Source organism: Octodon degus, unplaced genomic scaffold (assembly GCF_000260255.1).
Source record: "Octodon degus isolate 3935 unplaced genomic scaffold, OctDeg1.0 scaffold00238, whole genome shotgun sequence".
Lineage (NCBI taxonomy): Eukaryota > Metazoa > Chordata > Mammalia > Rodentia > Octodontidae > Octodon > Octodon degus.
The window spans coordinates 2,027,712-2,028,992 of record NW_004524814.1 but is presented as its reverse complement, the minus strand read 5'-3'; positions in this window follow the sequence as shown (position 1 = coordinate 2,028,992).

Here is a 1,281-nt window from a genome sequence, read left to right as displayed (position 1 = left end):
CAAGGCTGACTGTCACCTGGCTAAGTGCCCAGGATACTTTGCCATCTAACTAGAGAATGGGCAGTCCCATGAAATACACACACACACACACACACACACACACACACACATAAAAACAAACTATACATGTATATATTATTTATATATTGGTTTAGTTTTTTTAAAACAGGATCTCACTATGTAGTCCAGGATGGCCTTGAACTGAAAGTTCTCCTGCATCAGCCTCCAGAGTGCTAGGATTATAGGTGTGGGTTACCATTCCTTTCCTGGATTTAAAGTTCACTTTGAAAAATGAAGAGATTCTGGCTTGGGATGTGAGTTGATGTCACATTCATAATAATATGATTTGCAAGTGAAACAAGAGTTCCACTGAGTTTTCTGCTGTGGCGGGGAACTGCTCCCTTGAGTCTCTTGATTTTTTTTTTTTTTTTTTTTTTGGTGTGTGTGTGGTACCAGGAATTGAACTCGAGACCTTGCACTTACTCCCTTGAGGGAAATAATAATTTTGCTCAAGTCTTGGGAAGCTCCCACTGATCCCTAAGTTGTCTTCAAACTTCAGTCTAAGCAATTATGTCTCTTTATCATACTTTTTTTTTTTTTTTTTTTTTGGTGGCACTAGGAATTGACACTCTGGCTTTCACATTGAGCTACATCCCCACCCTTTTTTAAAACTTTTAACTTTGAGACAGGATCTTGCTAAGTTGCCATGTTGCAGAGGCTGAACTGAAATCTGTGGTCCTCCTCCCTCAGCCTCTGGGCTGCTGGGATCACAGGTGTGGCCACCATGCCCAGGTTGCCATTACATTTTGGATGTACTTTGTTAGCTTCAGGAGAATGTGTGGTTTTAGGTGATATATTCATGTCTTTCTCTACAGGGGCGATTGTACACCATAGTTCATTCCACTGTGAAGACACCAAGTATGAAATTCAAATCAGCTGTGCCAGTCCAGCTCGAAGAGTGGGTGCTTAGGAACCAATTTCTTTTCAGTGATTTTTTTTTTCTTTGGTCTAGTGTCTTACAGTGTTCTGAATGTGTAGTTATTATGGCGATGGATGAAAATAGCCATAAAAAAAAAAAAAAGAAAATAGCCATAGAGTTTGGGGTATGAAGTTTTTGATCATTTACTATATAAAAATAGGATAAAGAGTCAGAAGTGAGGCCTCAGCTTCCTAAAAGAATGTCAGGAGTGCTTCATCTGTAATGTCCTGAAGGAAGGGTTGGCAGGCTACCAGGCAGTTTCTTTTTTTCCCCTCCCTTCTGTTCGCTCTGTCTCTGTCTCT